General features: G+C 48.9%; 1 protein-coding gene and 1 pseudogene across 1 annotated transcript in view; one reads left to right on the top strand and one right to left on the bottom strand.

The window, feature by feature from the left end:
- Positions 1-24,603, bottom strand: part of LOC131588452 (zinc finger protein 208-like) — a 443,404-nt pseudogene that overhangs the window by 232,027 nt on the left and 186,774 nt on the right.
- The window catches only part of LOC131588621 (gastrula zinc finger protein XlCGF49.1-like), a 243,448-nt gene that overhangs the window by 66,267 nt on the left and 152,578 nt on the right, over positions 1-24,603 (top strand). The window lies entirely within an intron of this gene.

Here is a 24,603-nt window from a genome sequence, read left to right as displayed (position 1 = left end):
AAAACATCCATTAATGAAACCAACCAAATGTTAAAATAACTGTAATCCCATAAAAAGTTTGAACAGAAAAATAAATAAAAACAATAAAAAACCTTTGCCCCCAGGGAGAGAAGAAGAAAACTTCTGTTCCCAGAGATGATCACAAAAACAGATGAAGAAAACATTTGCCTTCAAACAACTCATCCTTAAAATAACATCCCATGAATTCATAATCCATAGACACACCTCTCAGAGGGCTGTAAAAATGAGAAAAACGTCACAATAGCAAAATTGTAAAATTGTATTTGTAAAAATAAAAAACCACAAAAAACCTGTTCCTTGTAAAACAGTCTCCATGACATAACAAAATATAATAAAAACTATTGCATAATTAATACTGTTTTAAAATCACAAGTTTTATCTCAACAATGTCAGAAAAAACAAAAAAAAGTTATTCAGGGGGAAGAAAGGTGTTCTGAAAGTTTTATTCTGGTTTCTTATTCTTGTACTCCAGTTAATAAAGTTTCTTTATTCCTTCTAAGTTTTAAGCCTGTTTTGCCCTTCTCCTAATCCATATCTCACAGTGAGAAATGAGTAAGTGCCCTGGAGATTTCAGCCAGTGCTAAACCCACCACATTATTTAGTGCATTAGGCAAAAAACTCAAATTAGCCAATCTCAGCCACTGCACCAGGCTGAAGCTGAGGATCCCCAGCCAAGCTCAGAGGGAGGAGAACACAGCATTTGTGGGATCCTTTCCAGTCTGACTTGCTTTAGCTGCACCCTGGGGGAGGAGAGAGCAGGAGAAGGGTTGGCTGAGTCCTCTCCCCTCTGCCTTGCCCTTCTCTGCTGGATCCTCAGTTCATCCCACACCCACCCCAAGACTCCATCCCCATCCTACTGGTGCTGACGGGATTAAAGGAGATAAAGAGGAGATAAAAAGATAGAGGAGAGAAAAAGAGAAGTTTAAATGCAGTTTAAATATGAAAGAAATGCATATGTTAGTGACTGCTGAGAGTTCAAAGGGGGCTGAAGGGTTTGAGAAGGGACAGGAGCCCGTGAAGGGCTCAGGAGCTGCTGCTGCTGCCGGGAGGGAGGAAATGCACCAATGGCTCCCAGCAGAGTCTGTGCTTTGAGGCTCTTTCCCAAACAGCTGCAGGAGGGAAAGCAGCTGAGTTTGGAGGAAGAGTTTTCTGCTGAGGTTTCCTGTTTGGAGCTGTCACAAGCTTGAGCTGCTCAAGGGAAAGGCGGCTCTGCTTCCAGCAGGGCCCAACTGCACGGGAGCACAACTTGGTTCCCTGGCCCTGAGCCAACGGGCAGCAGCAGCTTCTGTTCCCTCCTGGCTCTTGTGTCATTTCCAGCAGCACAAGACACACCAAGAAAAGCTCCTCCAGAACATGCCATGATCAACACAACCTGATTTCATTGCATGAAGGAGCTCTGACAGTCCCACGGGCTCAGGTTTGTTTGTCAGTGAACAGAGCAGGGAAAAGCACAGACACATTCCCTGCACAGGGAATTCACAGGAGGAAAGTGCAGCGCTGGAGGATGTGCTTGGATACAACGTTCCCACGGCAGTTTTGGGGATAAAATCGTCAGCAGAGAGAAAAGAAAAAGTCCTACCAAGGGTGGGCTGGGGAGGGCTGGTGCTTCCCGGGAAGCTCCTGAAGCTCAAGAGGACAAAGCCCAGACCTTGTCCAAGCTCCGAGCTGGGTCTGAGCCAGAAACCAGGGGGTGGCAGAGACATTGCTGCTGAAGGGCTTCAGATTGCCAAAGCTAAAGTGTCCAGTATCAAGGAACAACTTGAGGTTACGGAAGTCCCAGTGCCCACGTTCCATCCCCTCATTTCAAGCTGAAAGCGGAGCTCCACTTGTGACTCTGCTTTTTAATAATGAATGTCAAACTTCAACAAAATTCCCTTAGAAAGACCCCATGAAGGTTCACACTGTGAGAGCTCACTCGAGGCAGCCCCAACTCCTGCCCTGGTTCAGTCCCTGTCAAGCCCACTGTGCTTTCCAGCTGCTTTGCTCCAGTTCCTCCCAAATCACCATGAATTCCACTGAACTGAAACAAATCCAAGTCCTCGTGGTTCGGGACAAGGGCAGGGAGAGGTCCCTCCAAACCTCCCTGGGAATCATCCCAGAGCCCTCAGCCTTCCTTGTGCCCATCCCTGAGACCTCCTAGTGGCTCCCGTGGCTCTCCCAGTCCATCCCAGCCTCTCCCAGTCCATCCCCGTCACCCCAAATGCCCCCCTGGTCCATCTCGCCTCTCGTGGATCCCCTCGCCCCTCAGCCAATCAGAGCGCGTCTCTCTGATGACTCATCAGTTGCCGGGCAGATCCACAGAGCCGAGAGCCCCGCGCTGGACTCGGCCTCCCAGTGCCGCGCACTTCATTCCCAGTCCCTCCCAGTGCCACCACAGTCCCTCCCAGTGCCACCACAGTCCCTCCCAGTGCCACCACAGTCCCGCCCTGAGGCCCCAGAGTCACCACCACTACTTTTTAGCCCATTCCCAGACTATTCCGAGTTCATTCCCACTTCACTCCCAGACCTACAAACCCTCTTCCTGTCTCCCAGTGTCCACTCTCATCTCTTTCAGTGTCACCCCAGTCCCTCCCAGTCCATTCCCAGTCCCTCCCAATGCCACACCACTCCTCACCCATCTCTCCCAGTTCCCTTCCAGCTGATCCCAGTCTGTCTCTGCTCTCCCCCAGTGCCCATCCCATCGTGTCCATCTCGCTGGTGCCCTCGAGCTCCCAGCCCGGCCCCGGCCGCCTGCTCTGCTCCCTGATGGATTTCTCCCCTGCCCACATCCAGCTGAGCTGCTCCCAGGGCCAGCAGCAGCTCTCGGGCCACGTGCTGGCCACTGCCGTGCTCCCCAGCGGGGACTGGAGCCAGCAGCTCCTGGTGCTGCTGGAAACCGCCCCCGGCAATGCGGGCTCAGCTCCAGCTGCCAGGTGGAGCACGTCAGCCTGGAGCACCCCCTGAGCCGGCACTGGGGCACGGCCCGGCCCCCACAGCGCCGGGGGCAGCGGGGGAGGCACTGGGGGGGCCCAGAGGGGGATTGGGGTGTGCTGGGAGGAACTGGGAGGGAGTTACAGATAGACTGGTTTAAACTGGGGAAGGGATTGAGGTGCTTAGGATGGCTGGGAAGGGGTTTGAAGGATGTTGGGGAGGGTGGGATGGGGTTCTGGAGGTCCTGGTGGACCCTGGGAGGGAGTCTGGGGGTGCTGGGTGTCACTGGGAGGGATTTGAGTGAGCCTGGAGGAGCTGGAAGGAGATTGGGGATTGGAAAGCAGGGATTGGGATGAGGTTGGTTGTGCTGGGAAGAGACTGGGAGGAGTCTTGATGAGTCCTGGTGGGCCTGGAAGGGACTGGGAGAGGGTCTGGGGGTCCTGGGGCAGTGGGGAGAAATTGGGAGGGGGCTGTGGGATCCTGAGAGGAACAGGAGGGGCTCTGGTGGGTGCTGGGGAGGCTGGGAAGAGACTGGCAGTGATTTACCAAAATAGCAATATTGATCCAGTATCAACATCAATCTGTTAATGGACAAAAACCTCTCCAACAGTTTAAAGTTACAAAGTGGATGTTTAATCACAGCACTGGGCGAGTGCAGGAGTCACCCCTTAATACACACTGCAAGTTGACAAAAGGTTCCAGTGTCTATTTATTTACAAAAGTCTTAAATATCCAAAATACTAATACATGTGCATAATGCTAACACTTCCCATTCCCCACTTTGGATTAAAATGCACTGTAATGATTTTAAAATGTCATAACTTCTGCCTGGTTGGCTTCATAATTTGAGGTGGGGGTCGTTTTGGTGAGGAGTCATCAAGAGATGAAAAAAAATTGCTCTTCCTCACTGATCCTTTACAATGACCTTTACAATGGTTGACATTACAAATGACATTTGGTACAACTCCAATTTCCTCCCTTGTGACATTTAAATGGGTTTCCAGATGTAAGGTCTGTGATCTTCCTGAACCTGTTTATCAGTTTCTCTTCTCTCATTATAAGCACAGCTGAACAAACATACAATGAAAACAAATTTTTTACCTCAGTCTGAGATTCATTATCTCAAAGCCTGCTTCTCAATCATTAACTCTAGTTCCAGTAAGGCCTATCTCTAGCTAAGATCTCTAACTTTTCTCTAATTCTTAATTTTCTAAAATTAGTGACTTCAAAGAAGGTTTCAGAGGGTCCTGGGTGGTCTAGGGGAGACTGGGAGGGTACTTTGAGGTACCTGGGAGTTCAGTGAGAGGTTTTGGGGGTCCTGACATCTGCAGACCCCTCAGGGATGCAGTGAAATGTCACCTGCAGCAAGATGATGACGGGGATCGGGGGCTCCTTGTTGCGTTTTGTCTTCCTGGCACTGGGGCTTGGCTTCTACCTGAGGAAGAATGTGAGAGGGGGTCCCTAGGTTCAGATATCCCCTCCCCTAGATTGTGTGTCTTCCCTCAGGGCCCCCAAGCCCTGTGTCACCCCCTTTTCTCTGTCCACACAGCTCCTGAGGCAGTGAGGAAAGGTTCTCTATGATTGAACGTCAACAAATCCAATCTCCTCAAGGAATTCCCATTGTTGGTCTGTGTCCTGATGGACTTTGATTCCCTTGCTTTCATCCAGGTGCCCACAGGGAGCCAGGAAGATGTGGAGCCTCCCAGCCAGGTGTCTTCCCAACACGGATCACCAGGACCACGGATCACCAGGGCTCTGCCCAACGGGGGTCACTGGGGATCATCCAACGCCGATCCTCCCATGGGGGATGGAGCTGGAGCAGCGCACGAAGCTCTTCCCGCACTCGGGGCACTCGCAGGACTTCCCTTACTGGTGCCTCCGTTGGTGTTGGGTCAAGTGAGAGCCCCTGGAGAAGCTCTTCCCACACTGGGGACACTCGTAGGGCCTCTCCCCACTGTGGATGCGCCGGTGGACAGTGAGGTTGGAGTTTTGCTTGAAGCCCTTCCCGCAGTCGGGGCAGCGGAAGGGCCTCTCCTCTGTGTGAATCCGCTCATGTACGAGGACATCGGAGCTGCGCTGAAACCTCTTCCCACACTCGGGACACTCGTAGGGCCTCTCCCCAGTGTGGATGAGCTGGTGGTCCCTCAGGTAGGAGCTCCACCCAAAGCTCTTCCCACATTCCAAGCAGGTGTAGGGCCGTTCCCCCGTGTGGATCACCTGGTGTCTCATCAGGCCAGAGACATCTCTGAAGCTCTTCCCACATTTTCCACACTCATAGGGCTTTTCCCCCGTGTGGATCCTCTCGTGATTCCTCAGGCTGGAGCTCCGGCTGAAGCTCCTCCCACATTCCCCACACTCGTAGGGCTTTTCCCCAGTGTGGATCCTCTGGTGTAGGATCAGGTCAGAGCTCTTTCTAAAGCCCTTCCCACATTCCAAGCACTTGTGGGGCTTCTCCCCCAGCTCTGAGCTCCGGCTGGATCTCTGGCCGTGTTCCTGGCACTGGGGGGATCTTTCCTCTCTGCAGCTCCCTGGACTGGGTTTGCAGCCCCTCCTTGTGCGGCATCTCCGGGGCTTTTCCTCCTCCTCTTCCATTTGGATAGTTTGGAAAGGAAAATTCCTGGTTAGGAGGAAAAAAAGAGAGGAGAGCGCCTTGGGCTGAGGGTTCCTCCTTGCCCAAATTCATCTCAGAAATTCATTGGGCATCTTGTGTCTGTAACAAAGCAAAGGACCAAGATTCAGCCCAAACATCAAAACAATGATGAAAAACTACCCAAACACCAAATTCAGGCAAAACCCCTCCAGAATACAAAGATTCAGCCCCTGCAAAAAAAACAAAGCACCAACATTTAGCCCAATAAAGTTCAGAAACACCAAGATTCAGCCCCATCAAAATCGTGGAGCCCCCTCCCCAGTCTCCTGCATGGCAACACTCCTGGGACTGCACATACAGGGAGGGTGGAACTTTCTCCTGCTTCCTCTTCCTGCTCCTCCTCCTGTGGCCCTACCGTTCCTCACACTCCTCTTCCTCCTACTATTTCTCTTGTTGCACAATCCAACCTTCTCCTCCCACGTGCAGCCTTTCACCATTTTGTTCTTCAACTCTGCTTCTCCTTCCCTTCTCCTCCTGCCTCCAGGCCCAGCACCCACTGCTGGCTCCCTCTTCCCCCCCAGTCCCACAGCATCTGTCATGGGGTTACTTTACCTTTAAGAAAGTTAAAGTTGCTGGGGACTGCCGGGAGTCTTTTCTCATGACCAATTATCGGTCATTGCTGAGAATTGACAGCAGTTTTAGCCATTGAAAAGTAGAATCAACTTGTGAACCCCACCTTAAAGTGTACAACCAGAACTCTGTGGTTCTCTTTGTTTTTCTGGCTGTGAAAGGTAGCAGAGCTTCGGCCTCTCGCTCTCTGCCCAGCCACGTGGCCGGGCGGGGGCCGGGCTGGGCCTGCCGTTCTCCCGGCCGGGAGATGGGGCCTGCGGGAGCTTGCTCCGAGCCAAGCCGGGCCAGGCCGGTTCCTGGCTTGGCTGCAGGTTTTGCCGTGATGGAATTTACCAGAAAACTGCCGAGTGAAGAAGAAGAGGAGCTCTGGGCCTGCAGCAAGCAGAGACACCGACTGCACTCTCTACAGCAGCTATGAGGAACTTTCTATCACAGACAGCTCCAGCTCCTGTTCAGCAGAGATCACCGAACCATCTACAGAAGCTTGGGCAAGATTTTAACTCTTTCTTATCCAGATGAGACTTGCAGATTGGTCTTTTTGTCCAGAGAGAGAAAGGGAGAGTGATTATCATGAAGAGAGACTTTATAAACTATTAGTGGCAAGAAGGAAAAGGGGCGTCAGGAAAGGTGGAGAATTAAGAAGATGCTTTGGTTGAGCTGAGGTGTCTTTCTGTTGGAACTATGGGGATGGACAGTGGGGTCCTGAGGGGAACTCCTTTAATTCATGATGGAGTATGGGGAGGAATGGAGTGTTCAAAGTGTAAATTTGGGTAAAGAGTCGAGTAATTGTGGTATAGTGAAGTGCTGAGAGATTTGAGGCCTTGCGAGGCAATGAGAAAAGTGTTTTCTGGTGAGGCTCACAGAAACAGATGAAGAATACTTTTTGCCTTTGACTAACTTATCCTTAAAAATACTATCCCTAAACATCATGACCCATAACACATTTCAGAGTGATGTGGAATGGGAGGAGTGGGCTTTGATAACAGCAGCTCTGGGCAGCTGATATCAAGGAAACAGAAAACTATAACAAAAATAGCTTTCTTGTGAGAAACTCCATAAATTAACAGAAAGGAACTTCTGTTTCTTTACAGAAACTGATGGAAAGACTGTAGAAAAAATTGAGATTATTTAAACCATCAAAATTATAAAGTTTTTATCTCTGTTGTCATGTGAACAAAAAAATGGTAGGCAGTGAGAAATGAAAAGGTTTTTCTAAAAGTTTACTCTGGTGTTCTTATTCTTGTAGTTTGTCAATAAACTTTCTTTATTCCTTTTAAGTTTTATGCCTGGTTTGCTCTTGTTTAAATCCATATCTCACAGCAAGAAATAAATAATTCATTTTTTCCCCTTTTTGTTAATTACTGGTTCAAAACCACGACAAAAAGGAAATAGCAAAGCAGCTCATGTACTTGTTCAAACGTGGAAAGGATGGGAAGGGGACACAGTTTTATGGTTCCCTCACAGACCGTGGGTTAAACAAATGCTGTTTCTCCTCTCATGTGCTACAGCAACTCTCATCTTTTTACCATGCACCACACCTTGCTGAGTGCAGCTCATTCAGCAGCTGAGCAAGGGGATGCAGGTGGCAGCCAGGCCTCCTGAGCCACAAACGGCTACAAAAGGACAGAGAATGAGGGCACTGAGAGCAATCCCAAAACCAAAGAACACCCAGGAAGAAAAAACACAGGCAATGAGTGAATCTGCTTTGAGATGGGGCCAGGGACTTGTACATAAGGCAACAATGGGAGAAATGACCAGTTTCAGAAAATGTTACTAATTGACAAGGACTGCTGCTCAGACCAAGTCCCAACACATTCCTGAACTTCCAGAAGAACAAACACTTCACAGAGCCACGAATTCTCCAGAAGCCCATCCGGCTGCGACCGTCCCCGCCGCTCACAACATCCCTCTGAGAGAGGTAAGGTGCTTTTCGCTCTGCTCTGGTGCCTGCCGAGAAGACGCAGCCAAAGCTTTGCACGGTTGCGCTGGAGGAATTCCTGGTATTGCCCAGGCGCCGTCTGTCAGACAAGTGAGAAAGCGTTGCAGGTTGGGCAGCAGTGGTGTGTGGTGCATTGTAACTGTAACATGGAGAAGCTTAAAGGGATTTGAGGTGGCAATGCCCCTGTACCATGTACTTCTCCTTTGGGGTGCTTATTAGCACATTGGAAACAGGGAAACTTTGGGCAGGATTTACGTAAAGTTGATTGATTATTGTAATACATGGTGGCCAGGATATGATCTGGACAGTGGGGAAAAGTGGCCGAGAAATGGATCTTTGCAGTACAACACCATTTTACAGTTGATGTTGTTCTGTAAGCCAGAGGGAAAGTGGGATGAAGTTCCATACGTTAATTTCTTTTTCTATTTGCGAGACAAACCAGAATGGCAGGCTGAGTGTGGACTGATGGCAGTTAAGGCACGTGTGAGTGATAAATGTGAGCTTTGTGTAAAAGGAAAAAGTTGTTTAGAGCACCTGGCATTAAAAGAAAGTTTGTGTCGGGGGAAAGAGATGGATGTTGATTTACAAGTGGTTTCAGCAGAACCAAAAGAACCCGATTTTGTTTTGTCTGCCTCCACTTCACCCAATCCTATTTCACCTAACCCTATCTCGCCTAATCCCACTTCACCTTTCCCTCTTTATCCTCCTCTACCACCTTCACCTGATCCTTCTTCTCCGGGAGATGATCAAAATCTAACTGTGACACAAGGAAATGTGAAAAATGCTGGGAAGGAAGATAGCAGTAGCGGGGGTGATGATAATAAATCAGCGACACCGCTATCCCATCGGACTCGGTCACAGCTTGCTCCGGTTCTGGGTAGAACAGGAAAAGATTTGGGCAGACAAAGGCGGACTGTGATTGCCCCCTTGAGACAAGGAGTAGGAGTAGAGGGGTTGGAGTTTGTGGAAGTTCCTTTTTCACCCGCAGACCTGATAATTTGGAAACAATCAGCTGGAACTTAGAGAGAAAATCCTGATAAAGTAGCAGGGGTGGTAAAAATGATTATGAAAACTCAGAATCCAGATTGGGATGATATACAAGTAATAGTGGAGAATTTAATGGACTCTGCTGAGAAAGAGATGGTGCTTAGAGCAGCCAAGGAGAAGGTGAGAGACGATCTCAGAACTGGGGTGGTGATGGGGGCTTTAGATGAGAACTTTCCAACCGAGGATCCAGGATGGGATCCCAATGCCTTTGGGGACATGCGGAGGCTGAAGAGATATCAAGAGTGGCTCCAGACAGGGGTTTGGAATGCTGTACCTAAGGCTGTGAATTGGTCTAAATTGTATGAGGTAAGGCAGGAAAAGAAAGAATCCCCTGCTGCATTTTTGGAAAGGCTTAAGGAGGCAGCAAGAAAGTATACAGGTCTTCAACTAGAAACAGAACAAGCGAATGTTCAGCTTGTGTTCATTTTTCTTGGGCAGTCGCAGGATGATATTAGGAGAAAATTGCAGAAGTTAGAAGGAGAAGATTTAAGGAATTTGAATCAATTACGTGAAGTGGCTTGGAAAGTATACAATAACAGGGAAAAGGAAGCTAGTAAAAAGCAGCAGCAAAATCCTTTGGCAGTGATCCAAGGAAGAGAGAATCCAGGTTTCAGAGGATGTGGCAGAGGTGGTCGTGGACTGGGGAGGGGCGGACTTGGCAGAGGACGAGGGGGATGGGTTTTGCCAAGATTGGGGTTAAATCAATGTGATTATTGTAGACAAGAGGGGCACTGGAAAAATGAATGCCCAAATTGGTTTAACCAGGGCAATCAGTTCAGCCAGAATCAAGATGCTTCCAAATTAATGGTGCTGGGGGAGTACAGCAGCTGACTAGAATCGGAACAAAAACCAACACAAGAACCTTTAGGAACTATACAATTGGGAGATAAAGAAGTAAAATTTCTTGTGGATACAGGGGCTACATATTCTGTGCTAAATGATCTAAAAGGGCAAACTGGATACAAAACAGCAACAATAGTTGGAGACACAGGGAAGGAAGAGAATCGACCATTCCTGCAACCCCTGGATTTGTGCTTTGGAAACCAAGTGTTAACACATGAATTTTTAAATATGCCTGAGTGTCCAATTCCACTTTGAGGATGAGATTTATTAGCAAAACTTGATGCAGTGATAACTTTTGAAAACGGGGAGCTTTTCATGACAAATCTTAATGATAAAAGAAAAACCAGTCCCTACTATCCCTCGGAAAGTAGAGGACGCAGTAATTCCCTCTGTATGGGAAACAGACATACCAGGAAAATCTAAGTTGGCACAACCAGTACATGTAGAACGAAAAGAAGGAGCAAAAGCTGTCCAGGTTAAACAGTATCCCATAAAGCCAGAAGCACGGCAAGGAATAGTAAAGATTATTGAAAAATTTTTGAAGTACCAAATTTTAGAAGAATGTGAATCAGAATTGAATACACCAATATTTCCAGGGAAGAAACCAAATGGTGAGTACAGACTAGTACAGGATTTGAGAGCAATAAATGGAATAACTAAAGATATTTACCCAGTGGTAGCTAATCCTTACACATTGTTGACATCTGTGAAAGAGAAATAGAAATGGTTTACTGTAATTGATTTAAAAGATGCCTTTTCTGCATATCCCTTGACAAACAAAGTAGGAAACTGTTTGCCTTTGAATGGGAAAACCAGACAATGGAAGGAAAACCCAGCTCACCTGGACACGACTCCCACAAGGATACAAGAACAGTCCAACCCTATTTGGAAGCCAGCTGGTGAAGGAGCTGGAGATTTGGACTGAGAATGGGCAAGTTCTGAGGGAGCAATACCTGCTGTTACAGTATGTTGATGATATACTGACAGCTACAGAAGAGAAAACAACCTGCATAAAGGTAACAATTGAAATTTTAAATCAACTAGGAATGGGAGGATATAAGGTGTCTAAGGAAAAGGCACAAATTGCCCAACAGACTGTGATTTACCTGCGGTGTGAAATCTCACAAGGGCAATGTAAGCTGGGTACTAATCGTATTCAAGCTATTTGTGCCATTCCAGAATCCCAGAACCTGCATGAGCTGTGAGTTTTCCTTGGGATGACAGAGTGGTACCACCTGTGGATCATGGACTATGGACTAATTGCAAAACCCCTGTATGAAGCCCAGAAGACACAACCGCTTACCTGGGGCAAACCACAGAAGGAGAAATTCCTCAAACTGAAGGAGGCTTTGACAACAGCTCCGGTGTTAGGATTGCCTGATCTATCCAAAGATTTTCAGCTGTTTGTGCATGAAAGATCACACCCAGCACTGGGAGTGCTGACCCAACATTTGGGAAGCTGGAAAAGGCCGGTAGGTTGCTTTTCCAAACAACTTGACAACGTGAGTGCCGGATGGCCTTCATGCCTGCGGGCAGTTCCAGCCACTGTGATGCTGATCCAAGAAGCCAGGAAACTCACGATGGGTAGACACACAGATGTCTATGTGCCACACATGGTGACCACTGTTTTAGAACAAAAGGGGGCCATTGGCTATCTCCAAGCAGGATGATGAAATCCCAGGTAATCCTGACTGGGCAGGATGATGTCACACTAAAGACAGCCAACCTTTCAAATCCAGCTTTGTTCCTTACCAGCAAACACATCTGCCCAACGAGCAGAACTGGTTGCTTTAACCAGGGCATTAGAGATGAGTGAAGGGAAGAAAGTAAATATCTGGACTGATTCAAAACATGCTTTTGGAGTGGTGCAGGTACACAGGGTACTGTGGAAAGAAAGAGGACTGCTGTCTTCTCAAGGCACACACATTAAACATCAAGATGCAGTCCTGCAATTAATAAAAGCAGTACAAAAGCCTGAGCAAGCAACAATCATGCACTGTAAAGCTCACCAATCAGGAAACTCCAAAATTCATGAGGGAAATCGGAAAGCAGACTGGACAGCCCGACAAGCTGCTCGAGAAGTGCAAACTGCAATGGCATTGATACCTTTAAAAACTAATGTATCTCAATTCAATTTACCCCCAGAACCAAAATATTGAATAGAAGATGAGAAATTGGGACGCTCACTGAATGCACAGAAGAATTCAGAAGGGTGGTATGTGACTACACAGGGACAAGTAGTGGTACCCCCCTCGATAATGACAGAAGTTCTACAAATTAAACATAATGAATGTCATTGGAGTGCAGAGACACGGTGAAATTGTAAAAACAAAATTTAATTTTAGTATGGATGTTAATAATGGCAAAATCAGTAATGTCAAAATGTGAAATTTGCTTAAAGAACAATCCAGTGGCTAGACAACAGGCACAATTAGGGAAAACCAGGAGATTATTAGCAAATAGATTTTGTAGAATTACCAAGCACACGAGGATTCAAATATCTATTGGTAGGGGTTGACACATTTTCAGGATGGCCAGAAGCTCTTCCCTGTCACACAAATCAAGCAAAGGAGACAGTCAAGTGGTTACTGCAAGAAATCATTCCAAGATTTGGGGTGCCTCTAGGAATATCATCAGATAGGGGCCCACATTTCACAGCCACAGTAGTGAGGGAGGTGAGTAGGTTACTGGGAATAGCTTGGCATCTCCATACACCATGGAGACCCCAATCCAGTGGACAGGTAGAGAGGATGAATCAGACATTGAAGAGGCAAATCAGCAAAATATGCCAAGAGGCTAAATTGCAGCAGCCACAAGCTTTACCAATAGCACTGCTGAGGATTTGGATAAAGCCTAGAAGCGGGATGTCAGTCAGTCCTTATGAGATATTGGATGGGAAACCATATGAATCCCCTGAACCTAATCCAAATGTACATGTTACAGGGAAGCAAGAGGTGTAGAATTATGTTCTGTCTCTTGGAAAAGCTCGAGCTCGACTTCGGAGCACCCTTGTGTGGAACAGGCCGCTGACTCTTGAGAATCCAGTTCATGACATCCCCCCGGGAGATGAAGTGTATGTTAAAAGCTGGAACGAAGAACCATTAAAAGAAAGGTGGAATGGACCCTATCAGGTACTGTTAACTACCTTGACAGCAGTCAAAGGAGCTGGACTGGATCCCTACATTACACCAGAGTGAAGAAGGTTTCCCCTGCACTGTGGACTGCACAAACTGTGGGGCCAACAAAGCTGCAGATAAAGCGGGTTTGATTGTTTCAAATGTCTAGGTTGCTGCTGACTGTAATGGGGATTATTTTATGGCCTTCACTGCCATCAGTTGGAATCAATGTTACCTTGGGATGTGAAATGCAAAAGGATCAGCTGACAACTCTTCATTTTAGAATGAAGAGGGATGTGGGGGTGCAGCCAGAAACACAAGTGATAAAAGTCTCTAATCCTATTCAGGCAGAAAATGGGATGATTGCATTAATTAAAGATTTTGCCAACATGCAAAACAGCAGCAAAATAACTACCTGTCTGCCAATACCAAAGGCAGCAGGAGACCAAATAAATTGGGGAATTATAACATCAAAATTCCCTGAAATGCAAAAGAATAAAAATGAAAATGTGAGCTGTGTATTGCAAATAGATTACAAGTACCAAAATAAGACAGTGTTTGAAAATGCTGTGAAGCCAAAGTATTCATCTAGATGGGACTGTCATGAAAATGGAGGAAAGTATGAACCAAAACTAGGCTGGGATGGGGGATTAGGGAATTATGGATGGTGTTATGAAAAGATAGCAAAGATTATTAAAGAAAAGATTCCAGTATCGAAGTGGAAGTGTGAAGGACAGGAAGGAAAAGATCGGGCTGAAGCTTGGGACAGTGCATGGTCAATGAGTGTGCTTCAGAAATTCCAATCTATGGCAGATAGCCCTTGGTGCATTAAGTGGGAAGGCTCTGAAAATGAAACAGATCCAGGGGTATGGAACACTGCAACCAGTAGTAGAATGGAGGCAGACAAAGTCAATTGGTGGGTATGGAACAAAACTTAGGACTGTACTTCTAATGATGAAGAAATAAAACAAATGCCACCACTAGTGGTAGCTCTGCAAATTGGATGTGCCTGCAGAGGAATCAAACATAAACAAGGGGAAATAAATGACAAGACAGGACAAGAGATCCAAAAGGTAATATGTAGCACAAGTACAATTCAGAGTCCAGGCCAATTTGGATGGGCAGCAAGCGATGGCACCTGGACAACACATTTGCCTGTAGGTGAAAAAGTAAAAGAGATTACTTTAGGCCTCCCCACCTTATGCCCAATTTGGAAAAGGTCCCCATTCAAGGGAGAACATGAACTTCTGCAAATAAGGACAAGATGAGAAGTTCAGGAAAACAAAACTGAAGATAAAGAAAGATGGCAGGAACCCTCCAGTAGTGTAAAACTTGAGTGGGCTCTGGAATCCTTGTTTGGTCCAATAGCAAATTATAACAATAGAAAGATGTTGTACAAACTTACAGGTCAGGTAGAAAGATTGGCAAGAGTTACCAAAGAGGGATTTAGAGAGCTAAATGTACAATTACAAGCCACGACTAAAATGACCCTGCAAAACAGATTGGCTTTAGATATGTTATTGTTGAAAGAACACGGAGTATGCAGGTACCTAAAAGGACAAATTGATCACTGCTGCATCCACATCCCAAATGGATCTGCAGATGTAGAACACGACATTAATCAGTTAAAACAAATAGAAAATGAAGCACAGGAAGAGAGGGAAGATCGGACCACAAGTTGGTCAGATAAAATTTTTAAAGGGTTAGGATGGAATGTGAGCTCCTGGATCAAATCTATTCTTGAGAGTCTGATAATCCTACTGATTGTGTTCTTAGCAATCTGGCTAATCTGTGCAGTTCTGAAAGGAGAGATAAAGAAAAGAGTATCCTGGAACCAGAAGATAATAAAGGCACTGACACAGGACAGAGATCCACATCCACATTTGTCATCTCCAAGTCCTCCAGAGTGTAACAACGCTTACGACAACTGTGGATTCGAAGAAGAACATCAAGTATAAACTCAGAAAAAGGACTGTATATAGTGAAAGCATTACACTTATTATAGTAAAGTGAAATACTTTCAAAGGGGGGAAATATGTTACTATGGGGTTAAATGTTTCTGAAAATGTTTCTTAAAATCATGTAGAGGTAGGCCACAAAAATGCTTGGTATTAGGGATGGTCTAGCAAGCTGAAATGTTTACGGTAATGGGAACTGGTACTTGGGGTCTCCAAGATACCCACCCAGAGATAAGATTCGGACATGTTCATACAAGGATGAGCTAGCTCTCATGAAGCAATATGGACAAAGTTAATGAAGCAATATTGATAAGGTTGTTACAGTGATTACTGCTACAGCTGAAATTGTAGAAATATGTGCACTTTGGACAAAGACGATGGAGCTAGATTTGGGTTGCTGATACCCCTAGTTCCCCCACGCGCTTCAATAAAGCACCTGCATATAACCAGTCTGTGATTATGTGTGTTCCTGAACGCTAACAAAGACAGATCAAAAACTTCCAAAACACCAAAAATCTGATATCACCTCAAAATAGAAAGATTCTGCCCCAACAAAAAAAAAAAAAAAATCACCAAAATTTAGCCCAATAAAGGTCAGAAACACCAAGATTCAGCCCCGTGAAAATCGTGCATCTCCCTGCCCGGGCACTCGCTGCATGGGGGGGTGAGGGGGGCAATAAGGCCGGGCCGGAGCAGGGGGTGCCTGAGAGAGGCCCCGAGCCCGGGGGAAGCCCCTGCAGAGCCATGGAAGTGGCTCCTGGCCGGACTCGGGGATCCCCCTGGCGATCCCCGCTGGAGCAGCCTGGTCCTGAGGGACTCTGGCCCCTGGCAGGGACCCCAGGCTGCAGCAGGACAAGGATTCCTGTCCCTCAGGGGGAGGCACTGACATGACCTGACTGTGACCCCCATCCCTGTGCCTCTGGGCGGGGAGGGGGACGGAGAGGGGCACAAAGTTAAGCCCGGGAAGGAGGGACAGCTGGGGGGAAGATGGATTTCCGGAGGAATTACTTAATTTCTCATTTTCTTCCTCTGACACGTTGGATAATAAATTCAATTAATTTCCCCAAATCAGGTGTGCTGTGCCCGTGACCAAGGATTGAACTGTCCCCACCCTCATCCAGACCCCCGAGCCTTTCCTTGTGTATTCTGCTCCCCGCCCAGGGCAGGAAGGAGAGTCACAGAGTTTTGGCCTCGCTCCGGCATAGCCCTGCTCCATCCCGGACTCACCCCCAGCTCGCAGCGCCCTCAGCTCCCGGGCACCCCGAGCTCCCGGCGCTTCAGCGCAGCGGCGCTTCCTTGGCCTCCTGCCCGGGCCGGGCCCAGCGCCGGGGCCGCTCCTCAGCCCAGGCTGCCGAGAAATGGCGGAGCTCAGCCCAAGGCAGGCGAGTCCGTGCCGTGTGCAGAGCCCGCCGCTGGCTGCGATTGGCTGCTTCTGCCGTCACTCGTGGCTCTGGCGCGCGCTGATTGGGCAGAGCGGGGACAAGCCCGGCCCCGCTGGCGCCCCCAGGGCGGCCGTGGGGCAGGAGAGTCGCCATTGCCGGAGCGTCTGTGCGGGCCCGGCAGCGGCGGCAGCAGCGGCCGGAGCCCGGTGAGGCGGCGGCGGAGCTCGGAGGCGGCCCCGGCCATCGCAGGTGGGAGCCGCGCTCGGTTCTGCGGGGGCTCGGGGCTCGCTGCGGGCCCGGGAGGGGGCGGCAGGGGGCTGTGGCGGGTGGCTTGTGCCGTGGCCGGCCCGTGTTGGCCCTGGGCTGAGGGCGCTGCGGGAGCGGCTGCCCGCGGTCTCCTTGCCGCTGGGGCCTCGGCAGGAGGCGGTGGCGGAGCAGCGCTGGCTCGTCCCGCTTCGTGTCGGGAGGCCGGAGGTGGCTGCGCTGTGCCCGGGGCTGGGCGGGAAAATTCCCGGCGCCAGAGGTTTGTGTGGCCCAAGGAGCCAGAGGAGTGGTGTGCGAGTGACTTTATTGCTGCCCAAAGGGAGAGGCCATGGGCCATTTGCCGTGCGCTCTCTCCAGTTGTTGGAGGACGCGGCCTCGTTTTTGTCCTGATTTTCCCGGCCGCATGTCCCTGTCCCTTTGCCCAACACTGGCGGAGGTGCTTGGAAGGTTCAGCCTTCCCGATCCGCCTGCTGCATGTCCTTTTTGTATAACATCCGATATTCCTGGCTCTGTGAAGTGTTTGTTCTTCTGGAAGTTCAGGAATGTGTTGGGACTTGGTCTGAGCAGCAGTCCTTGTCAATTAGTAACATTTTCTGTAACTGATGGTTTCTCCCATTGTTGCCTTATGTACAAGTCCCTGGCCCTATCTCCAAGCAGATTCACTCATTGCCTGTGTTTTTTCTTCCTGGGTGTTCTTTGGTTTTGGGATCGCTCTCAGTGCCCTCATTCTCTGTCCTTTTGTAGCCCTTTGTGGCTCAGGAGGCCTGGCTGCCACCTGCATCCCCTTGCTCAGCTGCTGAATGAGCTGCACTCAGCAAGGTGTGGTGCATGGTAAAAAGATGAGAGTTGCTGTAGCACATGAGAGGAGAAACAGCATTTGTTTAACCCATGGTCTGCCAGGGAAGCACAAAACCGTGTCCCATTCCCATCCTTTCCACGTTTGGAGAAGTACATGAGCTGCTTTTTTATTTCCTTTTTAATCTGTTTTACTACTTTTCCATTGCTGTCTATTTGCCAAGAGTAGTTGGAGTTACTTAACTTTTCCACAAACTCTGCCTCGATTTTCTGCTAATAGATAATGTGATCCCATCCCATGGTGAAATGTTGTGTTCCTCATCTGAGTGGATTGGTTGGAGGGAAGGTCAGGAGCTGGAGCTGTGTGGTTGGTTATTATTTCAATGACATCCTGTAATCTAATTATGCCATTGAAATGATAAATGGTTTCTCTGGTACCTGATATGAATTCGTCAGGGTTCCCAGGGTCTGGTCCATGGTGTTGCAGGATTTGTTCTGGTGATCGTTCGTCTTTTCCCCATTTTTGGGTGCTCCCTCCGGATATGCGAAATAAAAAGAGCTCTATAACTCGCAGAGTAGTTATAAGAGTAGGTATGAATTTATTCAGCACTGAGATGCATGGGGGATATCTCCTCCGAAAAGCATGCACACCTTTTTGATTTGGTTTTCTCTTTTTTTCTTTTACAGACTAGGTTTACAAGATACACCTAAAACATATTCATTTTTTAACTCTGCTTGTCCTCGCTTCATATTACAATTAACTCCATGCCCCTTTCATTCCTCTGGCCACCTTTTGGAACTTGAAATCTGTTCTTTCCGGCTTAGGGTCTGAAGAATCTCCTTTATCTTGTGGTGCCTTTGTCTTTGCATCTTGTTTGTGTATTCTGGCTCCTTATCTTATCTTGCAGTCTGACTCTTTTCTTGTTCTTGTGGATCAGAGTGTCAGGGTATGGTTTTTGTCCAACCCCCCTTTTAGTCAAGCATTTCTTTGTGTTTATTTCCTAATTTTTAATTTCTGTTTCCCTCCAGCCAGGGCTGCATCAATTGTCAGCTTTTCTCTCATTAAATCATCACATACTTGGATTCCCAACTGATTTCCCTGAACTTGTGGTAGCAAATAAACCCCAGTGGTCTGATACACCCTATATAACATAGACAGAGACAGCACATGTTGGAGTGGGGACAGGGATGATTCCCCCCCCACTTGTTTTAATTAAGTTTTCACAACATTCTCCATTTTCTGTTTTCCTTTGCAGCTTAACCAATTTGTGTTGCAGAGTCAGATATCCTCACAATGGGCTGTGCCTTTATCTGTGCAAATTCCATCTGTGCAAGCAGGCAGAGCTTGGGCTGAGGGACAGAGGGAATTATTCCAATTCCTCCTGCAGGCAGGAAGCCCCTGGGCCATTGTGCAGGCTTTGTCCCAGGAGTGTTAATTTGCATTTCTAAAGCTTCTCTCCTGGCAGCCTGGAAGAAAGCTTCTCTTCCAGGGCAGCTGTGGGTGATTCAAGTGTTCTCCCCAATTCCCTGCTGGTGCCTTTGGTCCTTTTCTTTTTGTGACAAAAAATATTCTATTAATGGTTTACGAGTTAAAGGGTCACCTTTAAAGCTCTTCTAGTTTTCAAAATGCAGCTTAAAGGTGAACATAAGATAACCCATACCATCATTTTGCCATCACTACGAACCACACACAAACATAAAAAGAAAAATTACAAAGCAATCAAGTGTTTTCTTTTTCTTCTGCTAAAATTAAAAAGTGATTCTCACAACATTGTCCCAAACAGAACGAACAATATAGAAGTAAAATTATTATGAAAAATTATTCTAACATTGTCATCTTTTCACTGAAACTGTGAAAAGCAAAACCTCTTTAACAGTGTCTTTAGAGAAATAAGGTGTTACTTGATTCTGGTCAGGATGTGCAACAGGAATAATTTCATGCACACATAGGCTGGGTGTGCAGAGAAAATCATTCCATGACACATGAGTTTGACTAAATTTTTCCAAAACTTTATACAGTCTGACCCCATAGAAATCCTTTGGTTTAATGTTCATTGGTTTGAAGGTGTGGAGTTGTTAGGATTTGGTTTCCTGTTGCAGCCGGATTTCTGTGCCTGTGATGTGAATTAGGTGGGCACTCCTGGATTTCCTGCTCAGCCTTTTCCAGACCAGGTGTCTCCAGCTGTGCCTGGGGCAGTGTCTGGGGTGGATGTTGGTTGATGTTTGCTGCTGGGTGTTGATGTTTTGTTGATGGTCGTTATCTTGGGGAGAATCTTTTGGGCTATTCCCAGTCTGTTGAGATGTATATTTCATCTCTGCTGAGTGGTGGAACATCCCTTAAAAGACACCTTTAAATTTCCTTTCCCCAAGGCAAATGCAAACCAAGTCCCTTTAGAGAAATAAGATTTGAAGCCATTTTAAAGTTGGTCTATTTTGGCAGCAGCTAATCCCAGGCAGGGCAGAGTGTGAGTGTAATTGAGAGGCAGAGTGGAATTGTCCCGGTGCCTTCCCCAGCAGCTGTGGCGAGGGCAGGCACAGAAAGGGCTGAAGCTGCAAGAGTGAGAGCAAGGATTGTCCCGCAGTGGCTGGAGATGGCAAAGGAGGGTGGCCAGGCCGAGGATTTGAGCAGAGGATCTGTGGGCAGGCCCAGGGGCTTCCCCCGCTGGGGAGCCCTGGCTGCTGCTGCGTTGCCTTCAGTGCAGGCTCAGGGGTGGCCTGTTTAATATTCCCTTGCAATTCAGATTTCTGAGTCTGGAAGAGCCATGGCTGGGGCATCAATTATTTTATTTTTTTCATTTTGTTAAGTTTTTTTCTCTTTCTTATGTCCACCCCGTAACATTGAGAATATCTGGGAGTAAAAAAGTCACACAGTGTTGTGGCTAGAAGAGAGAATCCTCAATCCAGCTCCTGCAATTCCCTGTTAATGATAAGAATAATTCCATCTCCATTTTAGTCCTGGGAAATGTTATTTCTGAGATTCCCTGGACCCTCTCAGGGTCAATATACCACAAGCCTTCAGTCAAAATAGTTCCCAAATATTTAACTATTTTCTCTACCATTTGCCCTTTTCCTTCAGATACTCAAAGCTGCTTTTTTGCCTTAAAATGAAGCCATTTCACAGAGGCTTCCTCTACCTCTTCTCCTTGTCCTCCTGACTGGAGCAAGTCATCCACATCCTGCATTAAGCCAGTCCCTGGGGGTGAGGTCAATTCCTTTGATATTTCCTGCAAGGCTTGCCCCAGTCAGGCCGGTGCTTCCGTGCATCCCTGCAGAAGGACCATCCATGTCTTGAGCATTTTCCCTTCTACCTCTTGTTGCCAGCCCAAGGCAGAATTCTGTTTGCATCCTCTGGAAGTGGGCAGATCCCCAGAAAGCATCTTTTGCATCAAGTTGTGAATGGCAGCAGTGTGAGGAGGGCACCTGGTTGAGGATGGTGTAAGGATCTGAGAGTGTGGGGTGCCTTGGTTTCATCATCTCATTTCTTCTTCTTGGGTCCTGCAGCATTGTGTGGATTCCATTGGATTTCTTGTTTGGCAGGATAGGAGCATTCTAGGGAGCCATCCCTGGCTCCCCAAGCCGTGCCTTGAGCAGGACTCCCAGACAGGCTGTGAGCCCTTCCTTCCCTCCCTTGGAACAGGGGATTGCTTTTCGACACCTCTTGTCCTGGTTGCTTCAGGGAAATTTGGAGAGGCTCCATATCTAATTTTGCCAATTTCCCTGGGGCTGCCCACACTTGTGGGTTCACTTCAGCCTAGGCTCTGCCAGACATTTGACACAGAGGTACAACAGAACCAGCCTCTGTATCCCCTTTTGCAACATTAATTTGTACTCCAAATTTAGCCATCAAATCCCTTCCCAGTAAATTACAATCACAACTGTGAGCAAATAAAAATTCCTGCATTTTAAACCCATCCCCCACATCTGCTCATAGTGGCTGAATAAAACACACCTGCTCATCTTTTCCACTTAGTGTTTTAATAATTATAATATTCCCTAGCACCTTTAGGTGTAGGATTCCGAGTGGATGGAGAGGCCCCTGTGCCCATCAGGAAAGGTCTCCTCTGGATCCAGAGCCACCCTGAATGTTCCCAAGGGCTGCAGTGTGGTGGGTCCCTGGTGGAATGGGAGCTGTGAGACCGCTAAGAATCCGTGTCCATCAAGGGCTGGACTTGCTCGTGCTGAGGGTGCTCCTGTCTGTGCTTGCAGTGTCCTTGTGCCCTGCAGCTGGAAGGCTGATTCCTTGCCAGGGGCTGTTTGGGTGGGCTGTCCCCTGGCCAGGAGGGCAATGCCTGTGCCAGGTGCTTGTGGCCGAGGGTGTCCCCTGGGTGCTGGGGCCCCCTTGGGCCCTGGGCTTGATCCCTCAGGGGCTGTAGGAACTGTGCCATGGCCTTTGCCTTCAGCTTGGCCTTTTGCTCATCCCTTGCTGCATTCAGCTGCTGAGCCTTTGTGAGCAAGTGCTGCAGGGGCTTCTTGTGGCCCTGCTGCAGCCCCCCTCAGTGCGTGTGGGTGCTCATCCTGTGGCAGCTGCTGAGCTTTCTGCAAAATCCTTCCTTTCTCCAGGGACCCAGCACAAAATGCTTAAAAGATCATCTGGATCCTTGCAGGTGTAATCCCCATTTCTGAGCTGTTCCTTCCTGGTGCTGGCTGTGCTGAGGCTCCCCTCCCCAGCCCGTATCCCAGAGCCGGTCCCTGTCCTGCCGCAGTGTCCAAAGGCGGCCCCCCCGGCGGGCAGGGCCGGCAGCTCCACGGGGCCGGGCAGCGGCCGGGGCGTCCCGCAGCCTCCTGGGGGCCGGGGGCCACTGCCGGCCCTGCCCGGGGGGTGCTGGGGTCAGGCAGCGCCCGGCGCTGAGCCCCGGCTGCCCCACAGCCCCGGCCCGGCCCCACAGCTCCCCACAGGCCCCCAGCCCGTGCTCCCAGTGCCGCAGCTCTGCGCCCGCTCCTGCCGCTCCCAGCTCAGAGAAACCCCCTGAAATCCTGACCTCCTTCTTTTCCTGTCCTGGAAAACTGGGATACAAAGGATCTGGGTCAGCTGGCAAATTCTGAGGAGAAGACCCTTCTGAAAATCATTCCAATCCTCAGTATTTTTTTCTATTCCTCTTCTTTTCCATCATCACTTTTTCTTACCCCATAGATTGCTCCTGCTGCTTCTTGCCTTAAGCACATTCCTGCACACTCCCCTTCAGCCAATCCCTTCCCAGTACACCAACACCATCCATCCCCTCTTGTCTAAATCCCTTCTGGACTTCCCTTACTGCCTTGCTGGGTGTCCATGTCCTTAATTCCCTCTGGGAGAATGTGCAAACGACCTCCACATGCTCCCAAGGGACCCTTGAGAGATATTTTGGGATCCTCATCCCTTTGGCTGGGACCCCATTGTGGCTTTCCCTTTTGTCCCCTCCCTGGGTGCCCTGCCATGTTTACTCCCCGAAGATGCCACTGTAGTCACTGCTGAGATTTTCAGTGCTCTCTCCCTGCCGACTCTTGAGAGCCGCCCTGATCCGTCACTCGTCTGTCTCCTGCTCGCTCTCGGGTACCCAATCAATCCCCGGTGCCGCCGCCAGCCGAGGGAGCCGATCCCCCAAACTGGGTGAGGCACCTTCAGCTGCACTCAGTGCCCGCCGGGCCGGACGGTGGAAGGAATTGCGGAGGAGCCCCAAGGTGTGTGGAAAAATTGACATCCCCAGAGGTTTCTGTCCAGAAGGAAGACAGAGGAGTCCTGTAACAGTAATTTTATTCATAAAAAAGGATGAGGCCATGGGACATTTCTAATGAGATTTCTCCTGTCGTTGGAGGACACAGCCTCCTTTTCATCCTAATTTTCTTGGTCACATCTCCCTCTCCCCATTGGTTGATGTACTGTAATGGTACAGACTTCCCAATGCACCTCCTACACACCCCCTTAATATGCACCCCACTTTTGTATAGCTAAGGATATTGATGGCTGCGTTAAGTGTTTGTTGTTCTTCTGGAAGTTGATGAATTTAGCAGGACCTTGGCTGAGCAGCAGTCTGTGTCATCAATTAATAACATTTTGTGCAGCTGATGGCTCCTCCTGTCACTTCCTTATGTCCACGTCCCTGGCCCTATGTGCAATGAGGTTGACGGGATCAGTTTGTAAAGAGCCTTTGTTGTTGTTCCTTTGCTGGGGTTCCCCCGTTTTGGGGCCATCCCCCCTGGAGCAGGGTGTCCCCCCTTGGTGCAGGCGCAGGGCTCAGGCAGGGCTGAGCCAATCAGAGCGCGCGGCGCTGATGACTCATCAGTGTCCAGGCAGAGCCGCAGCTGCCAGCGTTCCCCAGCTGGAGCCCAGCTGCGCCCCTCCCCCCCGGGCCTTGGCGCCCCCCTTGAGGGGAATTTGGGGAGGTGGGAGGGGGGAGCGCCAAGGCCGGGCCCCCCCGCGCTGTGGTGGCGGGAGCGGCTGCAGTGGGGAGCGAGTGCGGGCGGAAGCGGCCGAGAGCCCAGCGCTGCCCCAGGCCGAGCTGGCCCAGCTCCATCCGTGCCCCTGCGGTGGGATGCTGTGGGACTGGGGGGGAAGAGGGAGGCGGCAGTGGGTGCTGGGCCTGGGGGCAGGAGGAGAAGGGAAGGAGAAGCAGGGCTGAAGAGCAAAATGATCAAAATATGCACCTAGTAGGAGAAGGTGGGATTGTGCAGGAGGAGAAATAATAGGAGGAGTGGAGTGTGAGGAAGAGTAGGGCCACAAGAGGAGGAGGAGGAGCAGGAAGAGGAAGCAGCAAAAGTTCCACCCTCTGTGTGTGTGCAGTCCCAGGAGCGTTGCCCTGCCCACAGTCAGCAGGTGACTGGGGAGGGGGATCCGCAGTTTTCACAGGTCTGAATCTTGGTGGTTCTTAGCTTTATTGGGCTAAATGTTGGTGCTTTGTCTTTTTGCAGGGGTTGAATCTATCTCTTTTGCAGGGGGTTTTGCCTGAATTTGGTGTTTGGGTAGTTTTTCATCTTTGTTTTGATGTTTGGAGGATGTTTGGGCTGAATCTTGGTGTTTTGGTTTGTTACAGACACAAGATGCCCAGTGACTTTCTGAGATGAACTTGGGCAAGGAGGAACCCGCAGCCCAAAGCACCCTCCTCTCTTTTTTTCCTCCTAATCCGGAATTTTC

This window comes from Poecile atricapillus, chromosome 26 (assembly GCF_030490865.1).
Source record: "Poecile atricapillus isolate bPoeAtr1 chromosome 26, bPoeAtr1.hap1, whole genome shotgun sequence".
Classification (NCBI taxonomy): domain Eukaryota; kingdom Metazoa; phylum Chordata; class Aves; order Passeriformes; family Paridae; genus Poecile; species Poecile atricapillus.
This window is presented reverse-complemented; position numbering and strand designations above follow the sequence as displayed.